Source organism: Lipotes vexillifer, unplaced genomic scaffold (genome assembly GCF_000442215.2).
Source record: "Lipotes vexillifer unplaced genomic scaffold, Lipotes_vexillifer_v1.1 scaffold175, whole genome shotgun sequence".
Classification (NCBI taxonomy): domain Eukaryota; kingdom Metazoa; phylum Chordata; class Mammalia; order Artiodactyla; family Lipotidae; genus Lipotes; species Lipotes vexillifer.
The window spans coordinates 233,214-251,842 of record NW_006771329.1 but is presented as its reverse complement, the minus strand read 5'-3'; positions in this window follow the sequence as shown (position 1 = coordinate 251,842).

Below are 18,629 nucleotides of genomic sequence, written 5' to 3'. Positions count from 1 at the left end.
AAGGGGAAAGGCCACAACAGTGAGAGGCTTGCGTACCGCAAAAAAAAAAAAAGATACATTCAAAAATAAAGATTTTTAAATACTTATTCTCATAGCCTGATAGGTGGCAAAGAGGACATTGAACTAAAGTTTATTTGCCACAAATTCTGAGAGGCAGATTAATATATACAACTCAGTCTAGCCATTTTTAATTATAATAAAAGAGCTTGGTAGTGTCACTTACCAGATAAGCTTAGAAAAGAAGGTCATTTGCCATATAACACTAGGCATTTCCTATATTCTAAATTACTTCATAGCTGCATTCAAATATGAAAACAGGATTTTAAAAAGTTAGTTTATCCTCCACTGTTAAAATCAAATTAAGACAGAGAGAAAATATTTTAAAAATTAAATGAAGCAAAAATTTCTAAGAACTAAGGAAAAAACATGTTTATCATTAATATTTCTCTTACTAGGTTCAGTGTATTTTTTTTATATGTTACATTAATACTAGAGAAACTGGTTTCCAGTATATTTTATTTCCTTGGACGGATGTATGAAAAAATACTTTTTAGCACTGTGCAGTCAGATCACTATATACCACAAAATCCTACATGGAGCTATAAATTGGCTTTCTCTGATAATCACTAACACTCTGCTTTGTGAAATCATGCTTGTAAGGAAAAAGATAAGCAGCAGTAAGTCTCTTCAGTTCTTGGTTGTGCAATTTCCAGTGCTGCATATAGCTGTAGTTTGAATCTAAAAAACTCAAGAGATGAATGGATACTATACTTAGGTTGTCCACTTTGTATGTCAGATGATTTAATTGAACATAAAGTTTGAGTTGGCATGAAGTGTAAAATCTTGAGAAAATTATTTTGACTATAGAGAAAGGTGCATAACAATGATGAAAATAGTTTTCAAATTGTATTAAATAAATGGATGGCTTCTTAATGGCTGAAGAGAAGTGATAATGAGAAATTAGGTAAAATAAGCATATTTATTTTCATCAAAACTGTTGTCACAATTTTTCATTTAGTAATCTATATTGGGGAAATATGAACAAAGATATGATCAAAGATTCATGTACTTGGATAGACTGTGTAGTTTTTTGTGTTGTATCAAAAATTTAGAACCAACCAGAAGTTTAATGATAGAGCAATTGTAAACGATAAATATAAATTGACATGATATGCCATTAGTAGTCATTACATCACTTGTTTGATGAATCTTTACCAACATGAGAAAATGGTACTGATAATTATAGAGAACTGATAAAAATCAAGATTAAACATGTACATACTAACAAGAATTTTATGTTATATACATATATGAAAATAAAATACTACAGAAAAAGAGATCATCATGATAATATTTTTCTTTAAATAGTGGGACTTTTTGCATTTTGTTGTACTTTCCAAATTATCTACAGTGGGACATAGCATGTTTTATAATTGGACAAGAAAAATGATCAAAACTTTTCCAAAATTTTGATACAGTGACATCTATGAGAGATAGCTAATTTTATGTGATTAAAATTAGAAAGTAAGCAGAATAAATCCCATTCCATCTTTTCCATAGCAACGTGTTATTATATGTGGATAAAATTAATTTGAACAGAAATGTATTTATCTTTCACTCAAAGTAAAGGCCATAAGAAAATTCCTAAATAGTGTAAAATTATTAATGAAATTATTTTATCCTATCATTGCATAAAATTAATTCTCATGTTATATTTATTTTTAAGAATTTGTTTATTTGTGTTTGTTTATTTTTAAGAATTGGCATGTTCCTAAACTCCTAAGATCGTCTTTGCCTTTTTAAATTTTGAAAATGTGGTCTCTGGGTAAAGGGTAATTTCCCATTATTTCTCTATTTGTCTTTTAAGAGTTCAGTTGCTAAATTCCTAGGGTTTATACTCAATTCAGATAGAAATTAGGTTTAAAGACAAGAAGCCAATGTTATCTTAAGTGAAAAGATTTAGCAAAGATGGAGTTATGTATTTATACCAGCATGGGCTTGCTTTTTCTGGGCACACTATCTTTTTCTTAATTAAAACCTACCTAGATATACATTTCAGAAGAAAAGAAACTCAGCTAATAATTGCAGTTGCTTCACTGAGACATAATGCCACAGATACTTAGTACTAAAAATATTTCTGTACAGTATTCAATAGTAGAACTAGATAAGTCTAATCAATTACTTTGATTATAACAATACATAGAAACAGCAGTCTAATACCAAGGAAATAAAAACCAATAAACTGATTAATAGACAAATCTATGAGGATTTTGAAGCACTTCTGTCAGGCTTTCTGCTCGAATCGTCTCTTGATGAACCTAACATGTTTAATGGCTGTGAAATTGTATTTCTATTGAGACAGTGCACATCTGGAATAACAGCATGCAATTCAGCTGCTTCCTGAGTACCACACCATTGAGCACAAGACTTCAAATAGAGTCCTCACAGTGAAAATGAAGTTTATCCTTTGACATGCTAATGCCTGTCTTGGCTGGGTCTCATTTTAGACTTGCCAGTGCAGCAGACAACTTCAAAGTGTCAAGGGGTTACTTTAAAGTTACTGTAGCATTTGCTTATTTTGAGGAATACACACTCTTACACGGTTTGGACCTTCTCTGTCTCACTTTCACCTTATCATCTTTAATTAGTGCAAAACCCATGAGTACCAGCCTGTGAGATCAAATGGAAATGCCTGTTTGATGATTCAAATGCCTTAAGAGGCAAACGGAGGAGCAGCTGTTTTGTTTAAAATCAAGGAAAACAGAAGGTAGCATGGAAGAAAAGTGTGTGAAAACTTAATCATCCCCAAATGTTAAATGGCCTTGTAATAGTTATAAGATATTAAGGGTAGTAACTGGAAATGTTTTGTACCGAGGGTTCTTGCTCTACAAAGATCCCTCCCTTCTTAGCTCTGGTACTGGGGGCTTAGTTCAGACATGGAAATTACCCCTTGAGCTAGTATTTGGCACTGTCAGACTAAGGAATGTTCTGTGAGTGCAATTTCCCAGTTTGAGCTTGAGTTCCCACCCATGGAGGAAAAACTCTGAAGCCTGGAAGAGTGAAACTATGATAGTTTGAAAGTTCGAAGTTCTCTGCCATTAAATGAGAGTTGATTCTCATAAAATTTGTCAAGTCTTACACCCATGCTAATTAAATTAAAAATATAATAAGGTATTGGTGTTCATTAGCCTTTAAAAAATTACTAGAAATATATAGAATACAAAGTTGAGTTTTGGACTGGATTATATTCCCAGACATAAGGAAAAAGAATTTTAATATTTGTTTTGTTTAGCTATAGGATCTGTAAAATAAGAATTTTTTTTATCAAAACCACCATAGTATGAATAGAAATATGTATATTGACCAAAGTATTATCAACTGGTACAGACAGACAACAAGGTTTTTATTTGTATCATGCACCTTGTACGGAGAACCATATCAAAGTAAGGTAAAACTGATGGAAATGAGAAATTTAACAAAGTTGTTCCAGTTTTTAGATGGCTAGAGCTCTGGACTTATGACTGTTATTTATACCACACTTGATTTGACTAATCATAGTTTTCATGCTTAGTTTATAGGATTAGATAATATAATACTTCATGCTATTTATATGTTAAATTGAATTGACTCAACAGCTGAGAGAAATGGTACTACAGTTGAAAATTTCTCTTCTGGCAGGAGCCGTACCTCCAATATAGCCCTCAATGTTGTTGTAGCTCTTTCTCCCCTCCTTGGGCCCCAGAGAGTAGACATTTCTAATATTATCTCATACCCTCTTAGAAACAGAATGTCAAGTAGTGCACTGTTTCTGAATAGACTCTATAGATTTTTGTGTACTTAAAGCAAGGGCTATTAGTTTTAGTGCTCTTGAGTAAAATGATTAAACATAATTATCGGCATGCATTTTGTGACAAAGCACATAGCAAGCAGTGCAGTAATCTTGATAAGGCACCAGATACATCAGTGTCAATGTTTTCCTCTGAGCTTGATACAAGGGCAATGCAAGAGCTTCTACAGAGAATGCAGTCCATTAAACAGTGATGACCTAATTCATATTCAGGTCAGTAATTGGCTCAAGATGCAATGACTTTTCATAGACTCATACAATTTTCGATCTAAAAGAGCTAAGAAGACATTATGTACATGCTTCTTATTTTACTGAAGCTTGGGCTAAAATGAGTTAAAAACAAAAAGGAAAATGTGCATGATGTGGTAATGAGAATCTTAGAAACTTAGAACTGAAGGGAAATTTTTATGTCTCTTATCCACGTCCCCCATTTTACAGTTGTGGTAAAACAAAGCTCAGAAGGATAAATGGTATGCTTATGATCACATTTTAAGTTATAGAACTGAAATTACACCTTATGTGTTCCTACAGAAGTATTTAAGCCATTAATGTCACAGACTCAGGAATTAGATTGTCATGACTCAATTTCTGGATCTCCGAATAATTATATCTGTGATTTTCAAAATGTTAATTAAGGTGTGTGTGCCTTCATTTTCTTACTTATGAAACGGGAATAAAAATGGAGCATATATTTTATTATATATATCTATATCATCATTTGTCCTGAGGATTAAATGAGCCAATACGTGTTAAGTGCCTAATTCAGTGATTAGCACATGCTCAGTGTCCTTTTGTGTGTGTGTGTGTGTGTGTGTGTGTGTGTATGTGTGTACATATGGAGAAGATCATTGGGAAATATCTTACAGATGTGCTACTTCCTTCCTAAATAATTCAGCTTTGGCAAACTGTGGTCCATAGTCCAAATCTGGCCCATCAGCTGTATTTGTAAATAGTTTTATTGGAATGAAGCCATTTTTATACATTTATTTATTGTTTGTGCCTGCTTTCATGTTAGAGCAGCAGACTTGAATAGTTGTACATAAGACCTGCAAAACTACAAATATTTTCTATCAGGCCATTTGTAGAAAAGATTGAAGACCCATTCCTTAGAACAGACGTATCCTCTTACACAACAACCCTACCATCATCATAGCAAAGGAATTTAACATTCATATAATATTGCCTAATATATAGTCCATTTTCAAATTACTCCAATTGTTTGCAGTGTATTCTTCCACCTATTTTCCCATGCTCTTTCAAACCCCCTTCTTTCAAATGCTAGTAGTCAGTGCTCTGATTCAAAAGGTTCACACCAGTATTTAGTCACTTAGAATGGGCCTTCCTTTGATATGGAGTGATTTTGTCACATCTTCTAGGGACCTGCTACTTTATTTTCTTTCCACACAATCCCCAACTGACACTCCACTCCTGAGGGGCTTTACTTTTATGAAGCTGAAGTTTGTAGTTTCTTCCATTTATGTCATTAGCAAGGGTTCTGCTAATCTGTGATAGGAGATATGGATTAAAGATGTTGACATTAACTTATGGAAAATTCAAAAGCTTCCCTTCTCTTTATTCTGTTCCTCCTCCTTTTGCTTCTTCATATAATTTCCATCATGATGATCATCTTTATCCTCATCATCTCCAACCAATGCTTTTTAATGAATTAAACAATCAATACTACAGAGATACTTCTGGTATAGACTGGAATCTATGGGAGGGGCTGTTTGCAAACAGAATAGTTGATATAAAATTGAGATGAACTTACTTATTTTGATCCTACTACTTATTTACCTTATTTTCTTTCCTGTTTTTTCCCTGTAATGTGGTTGCCTTATATTCCTGGAGAGTGGCCATTTTCCTTAATGTATTTTGCTTATTGTCTTGAATTCAGCTATCATGTTCTTCTTACTTTAAAACATTTTAGTATATCTTATTATAGGTAGAAGTTGCATTTGTATATGTGCTTGTGTGTATTATTTGTATATCTATTAATATTTCCCAGGTTTTTATTAGAGAGGAAAATCATTGATTAATGTAGATTCAGAAGGAACCTTAAGAGTTTAACCTTAAGTTTCATATATAATGGCTCCCTAAAAGGGAAAATGTTCTCAGCTCCAATAACAGCTCTCCATTTCTTTAATATACAATTTGATAATAAATTCTAATGTTCTCATCCAAGTTCCAGAAAGGTTTCATTAAGGAAAATTACCAACAGAAGAATGGTTCTTCCATGCAATCTCATTCTCAGGTTTTCCCTATGCTACACACAAACACAAAACTGAGAATATTAATAGGGCCAGAGTATTAAAAGGAAAATATCTCAGTCCATCTACTTGTGAGAAATTAACTCCTTTATCCAATGCTGATTTATCCCAAGCAGCCTGGAAATCCCAAGTGACTGTCTCACAATTACTCTATAAACATGTCTTCCTAGCTGGCCACTGCTTCATACTATGTTTTTAATTTCCTCCACCAGTTACCTTGGTGATGTCTCCAGTTGCTTTATACTTAAAAAATGGCATCTATGTTGCTGATGCTAGGCAAAGATATTGCTATGTCCTAAAATAGCAATTTTGCTATCAGTACCTCCTAATATCAAGATTTAGAGCTCTTGCTGCCTTTAAAATAAATATTATCCAGAAGGTTATGATGGTTTGACTTTTGACTTTTCAACTTTACGATGGTGCAATTTTGCACGGTGGTGCAAAATTGATACTCATTCAGTAGAAGCCATACTTGGAATTTGAATTTTGGTCTTTTCCCAGGCTAGAGATGTACAGTGATACTCTCTCGTGATGCTGGGCAGTGGCAGTGAGCTGCAGGTACCAGTTAGCCATGTGGTGTGAATGATGGATATGCTTGCAACTATTCTGTACCAAACAACCTTTCTGGTTTTCACTTACAGTACAGTATTTGATAAAGTATATGAGATATTCAATACTTTATTATAAAATAGGCTTTGTGTTAGATAATTTTGCCTAACTATAAACTAATGTAAGTGTTCTGAGCACATTCATGGAAGGCTAAGCTAGGCTGTGATTTTTGGTAGGTCAAGTGTGTTAAGTGCATTTTTGACTTAATGATATTTTCAATTTAGGATGGATTTATGGCCATAATCCCATCATAAGTCAAAGAGGATCTGTAATCATTCTTGTCAGTTTGCTGATATCAGTGCTGTAGTCCTTTCAATAGAAATAGTCATATAAGAGGTCTTTTAATTTTATTTTGTTTTCTTTTACACTCTCTATGCCCTTGATCTTGAATACAAGTTCATGGATATGTGATCACTAACTACTGAATAGTGTTGTTTTAACATAAGGCATTCTTCTATGAGATATGAGAGAGAAAAAAGGGAAAAGTTTCTATATTCACAAAGGTTTCTGTTATCCAGGATATTTGATATTAAATATGTAATTTAATTAAAATATGAGTAAAGTTGCAATAGTGAAACCACAGGATAATACTATAATACAGGCATACCTCAGAGATATTGCAGGCATATTTCTAGACCTCTGTGCAGTAAAGTGAATCACAAAAATTTTTTGGTTTCCCAGTCCATATAAAAGTTATGCTTATATCATACTGTGGTTCATTAAGTGTGCAATAGTCTTATGTTGAAAAAAGCAATCTACATACATTAATTTAAAAAATACTTTATTGCTAAAAAATGTTAACTATTATCTGAGCCTTCATTGGCCATAATTTTTTGCAATAGTAACATCAAAGATTACTGATCTCAGATAACCATAACAAATATAATAATAATGAAAGTTTGAAATATTGCAAGAATTACCAAAACATGACACAGACACGCTAAGTGAGCAAATGCTATTGGAAAAATTGTGTGAATAGACTTGCTTGATGCAATGTTGCCACAGACCTTCAATTTGCAAAAAGCAGTATCTTCAAAGCACAATAAAACAAGATATGCCTATATATAGGTAGGAGGCTAAACTCTTGTAGAGGTCATCAAGGTCTTGCGGGGAAGTGATATTTAAGAATTTGAGATGTGGAAGAAGGATGAGATTTAGGCAGGTCAAAAGAGTACAGTGCAAAAAGTGTGTTTCAGAAAGAAGAAACAGCTCTGGTGAGAGCAGTTTGAGAAAATGGAAGATATACAGAATTACTCAAGTCTGTCCAATTTAGAATGGTGTAGAGAAATGGTGTAGAGGCAGAAATGATTACAGGGTCAAATTCTGAAAGATCCAGTAAGCTGCATTAAGGAATTTATATTTTCCCTCAAATGAAATAAACTGCTAAATGGTTTGGGTTTGTCAATGACATGATCTGATTTATGTTTAACAGTAAATTGCTCTGGGAGAGAGAGAGAGAAAGAGAAAGCTGCCATTTGCAACAACAGGGATGAACCCTAAGGGCATTATATTAAATGAGATAAGTCAGACAGAGGAAGACAAATACTGTATGATATCACTTATATATATATAATTTAAAAAAACAACTTGTAAAAGCAGAGAGTGGAATGGTAATTACCAAGGGATAGGGGGTGGGGGAATTGGAAAGATGTTAAGGATACAAATTTGCAACAAATAGATAAGTAAGTTCTGGAGATCTAATACATAACATAGTGATTATAGTCAACAGTACTGTATTACAAACTTCAAACTTCTCAATACACAAAAATGATAATTATGTGACATGATAAAGATGTTAGCTAACGCTACCATGGTAATTATATTGCAATATATAAATGTGTCAAACCAACACATACCACACCTGAAACTTACACAATATCATATGTCAATTATATCCAATAAAAGTTAGAATAAAACATTAAAAAATTAAAAATAGATAAATATATAAATAGCTCTGGGTTTACGGTAAAGAATAGACTGTAGAGGAGAACGTGTGGCAGCAGGAAAGATAATCAGAAGTTGTTTCTGCTTCTGTGTGAGAGGTGAGCATGGCTTGGAACAGAGGTATTGTGAGGGTCACAGAACTGGATTAAAAAGACATTAAGGAGGTAGAACCAGTAATGTTAAATGATTAAATATTTTCAAACAGGAAGATATAGCAATAATGTATGACTTTTTAGCATTTTGGTTGGGAAAGTAGGTTGGATTTTGTTTCCATGTAATGTGATGGTCCTGGAGGGATAAGTCACAGGTTTTGGAGTGGACTAGAGATACAGCATGAGTGAGAGTGATACCACAGAAGTAGGATGCCTAGAATGAGAAAAAAAGATTACCTAAGTTAGAGCTCTTTAATTGACCGAGAAAAACGATGTACAGAACAGAGAAGTTTTCAAAACAAAAAGAGAATGAGGACCCAGAGAGGTGGAATAAAAATGAGGGGATTACTTGGTCATGAAAACCATGTGCACATAATGAGGGGAAAGGGGGAAAATATGATGCTTCACATAGGTAAAGCAATTTAAAATGGAAGAGAATTAAGGAAAAAGAAGTGGGTTTCCAAGCATAGTTCGTTCACAGCATAGCTGAGGTGAACGGGGATTCTAAATGTAATGTGGACTCAATCTATATTTGTTTCTCTAAAAACATTTTGGTAAAGTAGAAAGCCTAGTGGACTGGTGTAAGCCATGAGGTTAAAACAGGCATATAGCAAATAGAAGGGCTTTAAGTATTATAGGCCTGGGTTCAAATATGAGAATTGCTGTTCATTAGATTGTTTCCTTGGGCAAATTACCTGACTCTCTAAACCTCATTTTCTTATGACTACTACATCACATTCAATTCCATGAGCATTACATTACATCCTGATTCAAAATGATGAGCACTTGGTAACTGTTTTCTGCCTTTATATTTTCTAAATATAAATATTTAAAATATAAGCCTGGGGTCCATGTTATTTAAACCTTGCATGGTCTCACATTTCAAGAATACTATTCAGCAAAATGAATTTTAAAAGAATTTTAATACTTTCATCCACCTTGTAAATTATCCTATAAAACCCACAGTAATACATTTAAAAAGTATTTTTAATACTTTATTTTCTCAACAATATTCTTTCACCCTCAATCTGCTTTGGAACATCTCATATTTTATGCTGAAACATCCAAATTATCCCTGACAGCCCTGATTAGCAAGGCAGTTTCTCCACAGAAATGCATTACCTGCCTCACTTACTATAATAATGGTTTATTTCTTGCTTACTCTATAGCTTTGCCCCATGTGTGTTTCCATTCTAGGGCTCAGGCTAAGGTGCAGTCTTAAATTGGAGCACGTTGTTCTTTTGGCAAAATTAAAGAGCAACAGCATTGCTGGAAACGTGTAAGTGTGGTTAAACCTTCTGCTTAGAACTTATACTCACATGTTATTGGCCAAAAACAAGGCACATGGCTAAATCTGACAGTGTGGTGAGAAGAATGCTCTTCCCATTGAAAACATTATAAATCACAAGGAAGTGGGTAGACATGCATAATCATCTTACAGAGAAGTAAATAATTGAGAACCATTACATAATCAACCATAATAGGCAACAAAAGTTTAAAAATAAAGTTTGATAAGTGTTTTAGTCATCATTCTCTTAATTCTTCAAATAATGACCCAACTCAGGCAAACAGAAGTAAAATTATCTTATGGAGGAGAGATGTAAAATGGGAAGGGAAGACTCACATGTTAATAAATCTTGATCCTGATACATTATTATTACCAATATAACAGCAACAAGTTAGGAATCTAGGAATTTTTTTTAAATCAGAAAGTCTACATTTGAAATTTTAGAAGGTGTAAAATTTCTAGGTAGTAAGAATGTCTGAGATAAAAACATGCAAATAGGTGGCTAAAATGGGATGTAGAAGATTACTAGGGTTGAGGAGGTGAAGAAATCCCGAGGCTAAATTTTTGAATGAATGTGTAAAATGCTGGCAGGGTACAGAGTAGAGAGGAAGACTATGACCCAGATGCCAAAGCTTTAATTGACTGAAGGGACTGATACATGGCAGTGACAAGGAGAAATGGAGGCTGGTACATAAGGATCACAGATTTAACTGATAATGTAGAGAGAAATATTTGGAAATATTATCGGCCAGCATTATCATCCCTGAATGTTTAATGTCTTCCAAATTTGGATGAGGTGGTTAAAATTAGCAGAAAGTGTGGATTAAGATTTTGGTGAGCAGGCTGCTATAAGTTCCTACTATATACTCTGGTCTAGGTATACTCTAAAGAGATTCAGAACTAACGGTCTTTTTTAATACTGGTTGTTCCCCCAGATGGAATTAAAATGCTGATTTGTAATTCATCTCAAAGTGGTAGAATGGAGTCATTACCCCAAATGGGAGTGGATTTCAAATTGGAAGATCTGAATTTGAGCATCCCTTCTCCATGTCATGTAATATAAGAACTAAATGATTTCTTATTCTTTCCAGGTCTAAAATTCTTATGCCCTTAGCATCAAGTCCATACTTAATTTTTAGTGCTTTGCGTCTTTGATTAACTTCCTTTGCAAAGTTCTTGCATGTTCTAAGTACTTTTGGCTATGGATTTTCAATTGATTTGAGACCCTGTTGTGGTTTCTTATCTACTCATGATGGATGAGTATTTTCAGTTCCATTTAAGTCACTTTCTATCTTCCAAAGTAAGGGAAAAAAAGGCCATTAAGTTTCTGCTGTTCTGAATTTGAAACACCTTATGTTTAGTTTGCTGTAAGCTTTATGCAGTTATATTCAGCCTTTAGCAATCAAACTTCATTGTTTCACAAAATAATAATGATAGTTTGAATCTGAACCACATTGAATTAGAATTCATTAAGACATCTATCAGTAAAACACAACAAATTTTTGAATTTTAATTTATTAACATTTAATATCTTCTAGGAATCACTGAACTTTTAAGTCATGAAAACTTCATACCATAAATTTGTAGTAATAAAATCTTTCTTCTCAAGAGGAAAAAGTATTGCCATATGTCAGTGAAAAAAAAGAAGAAAGATCTTTTGAGAAGGAAAAGTTAAAATACAGTATTAATTAAAGTAAAAATAATTTAAAGAAATTTGAATGACATTGAATTTGATTTCTCTATTCTGCAATGCAATGTAGAATAATATAAGGGTTTGGAAAAAAATCTGCCAGATCCAAGTAGAATGAAAAAAACTAACAGAAATGTATGTATTATTTAAAATTTATCAACATTTACATGTATATTATACCATATTGATTTTAGGGAAAAAATTGAAGGAATGCTTGTCTCTACTGCATGATAAAGGACATTAATACCAATGGGAAAATAAGCACGCTTCTATATGGAAGGAATACAGTAGAGAAAATTTTCTCTTAGGACTTTATATTTGTGTAATAATTGTATGAATGTATAACCTTGAATTCACATGTACAAATGGGGATATAGGAACACAGTTACTTTGCAAAATATAACATTAAGCAATGTGCCAAGCCTAATGGGAAACCTATTTAAGGTAATCATCAGACTTATGTGACTAAAAGGTTTTTTTCCTGACCCAATGTCAGTTCTATGTTTCATGACCTATGACCATGCTATACGGATTAGAGCACTAATCAAAATTAAAATTGAAGATAGATTTTTTTTTTTAAATCAAGGTTTCATATTTGTAGAGTTACCTTTGGAGTTTTTAAATTCATTGCTCATATTTGAAAAATATTTTGACAGGCTTTGTTTTTTATTTCATATCATTAAAAAGCTAAGGCTCTCTTCACTGGCATTAAAAAACCATTAAAATAATTTTTGAGGTGATGATCTGGATTACTGTATCTTACATAGCTCTATATTAGCTGAAATAACTTCAACTCATACGTATTTTTAAAAAGTTGAAACATGATTTTCATGGTATTTTTTGATAGATGTTTTATACAAATCCTTTTTTTTTTTTATTATTTCCAGTTTTTCAGGCTTTCTTTTACAACAGTAAACAATGGGAAACTGTCCCACTGATTGGCAAAGAATGCACACTGATGAATACCACTATGCCATACATTATGCAAAAGCCAAGCTGCCTGAAATATCCCTGTAATATGTTATTGTTCTCTTTGACAAAGAAGTAAAACTAATGGTGAATGCTGGTTGATTTTCACAATATTTAGCACGGTCTTGGACTTTTTTTTTTTAACTCTTTCTGATTTTAGATTTTCTTTATTACCACATAAATTGTATTTTAAATTTCACCCTATTTTATAGAATAACCAAGTAAATAGTTTTAATTTGTCTTAAGATTATATTTTACCTACTACTGTCAGTATGGTGGCCAATAGTATGTAATCTTTGGGACTTTGTGGTCCTTTAAGATCTGTACATTTGCCCTCTGTGTCCTATGTATGATACAGTTCTTTAAAATATATGGGCTCAATTCTAAAGTTTTATGCATGTGCTCATTTGATAATTATATAACATTGAAGCAGGTAATTCCTATTTATGCTCAAACAATTTTTTAAATGTCTGCATTTCTTAAGTACCCCATGAAAAGAAATTCTATGAAATGACCCATGTCACCCCCAAATACTTTTGTAAAAATCTGGCTAAATAAAGTTAAATATTTTATTCGTTGAAGGACTTCATATTTGCTTTTATTTTTCACAGAATGCCGCTTGGGACCCTGCAGGATTGTTGTTTTATAAAACACATTCAGAGAAGTGTTCCTTTATCCTCTTCTTGTTATCGATAATGCTTGTACTTCTGGATTCCTTTTATAAATGAATATTATTACTGTAATTCAGGTTTCAATAGAGATCTCTCAGTGTCTAGTAATGGCAAAAGGAAAAAAATACACTATAAAACTAACACTAATCGAAACTTTCTTCCTTTAATTTTTATCTCTGAAGCATAATATGCTGATTTGTTAGTCCATTCCGTACAATAGCCACATATAGCTAAGCCTATGTTTTTTTTTCAGATAAAAAGCTGATTTCAGTACTTGTGATGTCAAAGAAGTCCTAAATATTATTAACAATATTTGAAAGTCATTATGTTTAAAAAGAGCATTCTTTAGTATTTTAAATGCCAGGACCTAACTATAGAATGATACAAATTTAAATTTAGGATTTAACATGAATGTCATGATCCTAAAAATGAATGGAAGCAAAAGGTCAAAATTAAGAAAAAAGGACATCAGTTAAACTTTTCACAACCTAAATCTTCATTTGTTTTAGCTGGAAGAAATGTAGTGGTAATTTGGTTAAAATAACACCAACAACAGATGTGTCAAGGCAAATTTTCTAAATACTTTTCAAGTTAAAGGAAAGGATAAATATTTATGTTGACTTCACTAAGAGAAAAAAAAAAAATCTAGGTAAAGAGAGTGAATACTGTTTTAGAATCAAATTCTTTATGAACCCAGAGACAAACCACACTTCTATTTATGCTTTGTTCTCTTGGAAGATTGTTCTTAAATAAGACAATAATAGAAAGATCATTTGTCTTTGAGTAAATTGAAAAAAATGCAGATGTTAAGAATTAATCTGTAGATCTTCCTCATTTTGATACTTCACATATTTACAATTAATGTACTGATAACTTTGCCCTGGATTTGGGGTAGTTGTATTTTTCTATAAACAACCATAAACTAAAGCTAAAAGTAGCTCCTGATAAAATTTAGTAAGTGATTTTTACTTTTATTTTACTTTTTAAAGATTTCCTATACATTAAGAGAAAAACTAATTATAATTCTATAAAATAGTTGTCATATTTGCTTCTGGAATGTGATAGTAATAGAGGTCATGTCAAGTGAAGCAAACTTACTAGTAGATTTATCCTAATGATTGCATATTAAAATTTTAACTTTCACATACAATGAAACATAGAGCTGTCATCCATTTGTTTCTAGTAGAGTGCATTATTTTTTGTATCAGATATATAATTTGTTTTTGTGATAGAGTAGGCTTGTCTCAAAATATCTGGGAACTTACTCAACATTTTTCTCTTATTTCAATGCTTTGAATAACCTACTGAACGATTCTGGCTAATTGGAACTTCATACATGGTTTGTCTTAGAAAATTCAGCAGCTCTCATAATCATTTACATTTTTTATATACAGAAGTGATAGAGAGGCATAGCTAGATGCTTAATGAAGAATATTTCAGAAACCAAACTATGCCTGATGCACTAAAGAATAGGATTCTTTAGGAAGGTCAATGTGAAGGAAACTGATGTTTCTTAAACACTGCCAGTATCATCATGTAAGAACTATGTGCTGCATACCTTCATATATGTTGTGTCATACACTAACTCATTAGGCTCAATTACTGAACCTCACGTTTTGAAGGTAAAAAAGTGATTTAGCTCAGAGAAATCAGGTAATTTTCCAAGGCTGGTTATTAATGATAAGAATTCCAATCTAGGCCTTCCCGACTCCAATCTTCTGCTCATTCTAATACGACAAATGTATTCACTTATTTCCCTGTCACTTTGTTACTCACTGTTATTACAGAATACTTCTGTAGTCCCTGAGGCTTGTTCTGACAGTGCTATCATTTTAAAATGCCTAGCTTGGGTGTGTTTTAAATCTCAAACTTTTTATTAGCTTCAGAAGATTTCTGGCATTTATTTTATATCAAATTCCTAGCAGAACAGGGTTCCATCTCTGCATAATGCAGAATTACAGAAATACTCTGATCAGACAGGCTACACGAAAACAAAGAACAAGATTATAGGTGCCTTGAAAATGGCAATATTCAGAAACTCCACACATGAGTTTAAGACACTAAGATAGCTGTTCTTCAGAGAACAGTGGTACTAACTTTTGAGAGACCATTTGCATGCCAACATCTAGAGAAAACACTAGATACATTTCAAGTATCAATTTCAAAATTTGGAATTGTATAGTATTTTCAAAAAGAAAGTCAGTTCCCCATAACTTAAAATAAAAGGCTAAGCCTATGTAGAGGAGGAAAAAATTGTTTTCCTCTAACCCTCCTTGGTTCTCCTTCTGGGGACCTACAAATTATACTGACAAAAGACAGATTAACAATAGAAAAACAGAGTTTATTAACATATGCTTATTAATATATGCAGGGGAAACTCAATGATGAATAACTCAGAAAGGTGCTTGGAATTTAGATTTACATGGCATCTTAACAAAGAACAATGCAACCTGTAATGAAGTGAAAAGGCAAAGAAAAAGCAGATTAAGCTTTTAAGGCTGGAAACAGGGAAGGTAAATACATGGGGAAAACTAATGGAAGATAAGAGGTGCTTTAGTAAGGTTTGTTATGTACATTCCTCTCAGTGCCATCTCTAAACTGATAAGAGTCTCCTCCTTTTAGGCAAATCGGGGAAAGGCAGAGAGTGGTTTTGTTGTTGTTGTTGTTGTTTGTGTGTGTGTGTGTGTGTGTGTCTGCTGTTTCTTTATAGTCTTTAGTTCAAAATAATCCTTATGTCAAAGTGGCTTATTTTGGGGAGGTGTATTCTCATACCCTATACACTTGTGTAATTTGTTCACAAAACAAAACAAAATAAAAATTATTAATGAGTCAGTAACTTAACTCTTTGAGTTTGTTAATTGCTTTTAGGAAGAAATCCTATGGCATACATGATAAAAATGACAAATGGTTCATATTTGCAAATATCTTTCTTCACAGTATAGGTTATATATATACATTTTATTATCATTTACTTCAGTATATGGTCGGTCATGGTAAAAGAAATAAATAAAAAATTAATATTTTAACAATAAAGGCATATCATCACTATGTAACAATGACAACAACACGAAAAATTAATCATCGTGGCTATTTTTATTTAACTACATACCAGCAGACTACCAGCACAAACATGGATCAATGAATTCTGTTGTTGCTAGGAATATATTAATGCCTGTGGAGTGCATAGGGTAGCACCTGACATATAGACAGTGCTCAGTAAAAATGAGCTATCATTATTAGGAAAGTACAAGAGTTTAATTAATATAAAACTTTCCTCAGACCTTCCAGTGTGCAATGTGTGTGTGCAAGCAACACATGCAAATGTTGTGAGCTCTATTAGCAATGAGGCAGTGTCTGGCTCATTTAGGAATTCACTCCAAGCACTAACCAACTGAAACCTGTAGCTCACAGCTAATGAATTCCATATGTTTTAGTGCAAAGTTGTTCACAGCCTCTATCTTTAATCAACTCTACTATGTTGCTCTGAATGGCTTGATAATGGTACTCCTTGATGTCTCTGAACCTGCTCTCCACTTGGCCCTCTGTTCTAGCCATACTGTCCATGTTCTCCATGGGAACTATTTTTCAGACATTTATTTGTAGAGTTTAAATGCTTGCTAAAAATGTATTAAAGCAAGATCTCAAAAAAGGAGGTTACTTAACATTTACAGTCTACATTGATGACTAACCTCCCCTGAGAACAGAGAATTTAACAGGAGTGATATCAATATTGTTATTTGTATAAGGCTACTTAACAATACTTAATGAATCTATTATTACTTTAGTATTAGTTTTATAACTGTTAGTTTATCCTCAGCAAATTCCTATGAGAAATATATGATATACATTACTCATATTTTATAAGGGACAGAAACACAGGTAAACTAAACTACTTAGAATTATGGGATTTTAGAAGTAAAAGAGAACTGATTAAGCATCTAGGTTAGGTTAAAAATTCTGGATACTCTTTAGAATCAGGAAGAGTTTTTAAAATCACTGATGATGATGACTGGGCCCTGGACCAGGAGTTCTGATTTACTTTATTTTATGTATGTTCATGGCTCTGTTTGTATTTAATTTTAAGAATCCTGAGAAATTCTAACTGTATACAGGAATGAGAATCACTAATCTATTTCAAAACTTTCACTCTAAAGACAAGGGAATAAAAATACAAACTGTGCTTTTATATGGCTTCATAACTATGTCTTATTTAGAGACAGAACTAGGCCTGGAAACTAGGGCCCTAATTCTTACTCCAGGGTTCTTTCCACTAATCAACAAGTGGCCATGATCCTCACAGCAAACACTTAATATAGTGTTTAATCTATTTCAGGCAATTTTCTAAGTGCTTTAGATATATTAACTCATTTAATTCTCACACTAACCCTTTGAAATAGGTATATATAAATTAATTACTTCTCATTTTATAGATGAGGATGATGAGGACAAGTAATTAAAGGGTAATTAGAGTAATTAAACTTCCCAAGGTTACTTGGCTAGTACTTTGTAGAGCTGTTATTTTTTTTTCTTTTTTTTTTTTTTGCGGTACGCGGGCCTCTCACTGCTGTGGCCTCTCCCGTTGTGGAGCACAGGCTCCGGATGTGCAGGCTCAGCGGCCATGGCTCACGGGCCCAGCCGCTCCGTGGCATGTGGGATCTACCCAGACCGGGGCAAGAACCCGTGTCCCCTGCATCGGCAGGCGGACTCTCAACCACTGCGCCACCAGGGAAGCCCTAGAGCTGTTATTTTAATCTAAACCATCTGGCTCCAGAGTATTTTAACTGTTATTCTTCATCATTTTTTATAGCGTGTTGGAATCTGATTTATGTTTTTTTGTCATACAAAATGTAACATAATAAGTCATTCAAAATACCACTTAGTACATCATAAATAGATAATTTAACTAGAAATTATGACTATTATTTAGTATATTTCATGAAACACTGTTTACTAGATTCTTTTAAACAGGTGGCTTACTATTATTCAAATCCATAGCTATAAGACAGGTGTTAATCCACAAAATGCTGATTTAAAATATTTTAGTATTCACATTCACTGATTTAAAATAGTATTCATACATTTACCATATATTTTAATTATATTCTATCTGATACTCTATTCTATATGATTCTATTCTGTCTGATAGTTGTCTAGCCAATCGACTACACATCTTCTGATCAGGGGAATTATGA